Consider the following 970-nt stretch of genomic DNA (forward strand, 5'->3'; position numbering starts at 1 on the left):
CAACATTTTAAATTATCTTTAGTTTTATTAGTTTTTTAGAATTTTTAATTTTTGATTTTATTTTTTTTCTTACCATTATCTATCTACATATGCCTCACCACCACTTTTATATTAACTTGTTCTCTGTTTCTTCTTCCGTTTTTTATTCTCTTTCTATCTTCTCTTCGATGACAGTTAGTTCCCATCATATATTAGTTCATAATTATTACACTCAAAAGTGAATACTAATTTAAAAATAAAATAAAAATAAAATCTCATAACTCTTGTGTGAATCTTCTACACTCCTATAAATATAACGAATGAGTAAACTTAACCTTTTTTTTATTATGAGTATTTTTTTTATTATCTAATGCATACAAAGTCACATATTTTCATTTATGATCAAAGTTAAAAATTAAAGTTAAATGACATTAGTACTCTTTGGTTTAATAAAATTAAAATAAAATAATCTACCAAAAAAATTAAAATAAAATACAAAAATAAGGATAAAAACTAAAAAAATAGATGGCTGAGAAGGATAATGTTAAATTTTATGTCATTATGTATGAGATCAGTAATTTATTATATTTATTTTTGTACCGAATAACAAAAAAGTTAAATTTTATGTTCGTTTTTTATTACTTATTTTACTTATCTATAGTTATTTAGATTAGACTTTATAGTTATTAAGTCAGGTTTTGTTCCAACAAAAAAAATGGTTATGAAATTATTTTCATTTTTTTTATTGGAGTACATCTATTATATTATGATTTTAATAATTAATGTAAAATTTAAAAAATTAAATAAACATATATTTATTTTAATTAAATTTAAGAGTGAATTATATATATTTCTATAATAAAAAAATAGACTTTTCTTTTTTTTATAATAAATAGTTTTTCAATCATCTAATTTATAAAAAAATTCTCATCTTTTTATTTATCCTAAAGGTTAAATATTAAAACTAATATTAATACTTTTTTTTATTAAT

The sequence above is a fragment of the Arachis ipaensis genome, chromosome B06 (genome assembly GCF_000816755.2).
Source record: "Arachis ipaensis cultivar K30076 chromosome B06, Araip1.1, whole genome shotgun sequence".
In the NCBI taxonomy this organism is placed as follows: domain Eukaryota; kingdom Viridiplantae; phylum Streptophyta; class Magnoliopsida; order Fabales; family Fabaceae; genus Arachis; species Arachis ipaensis.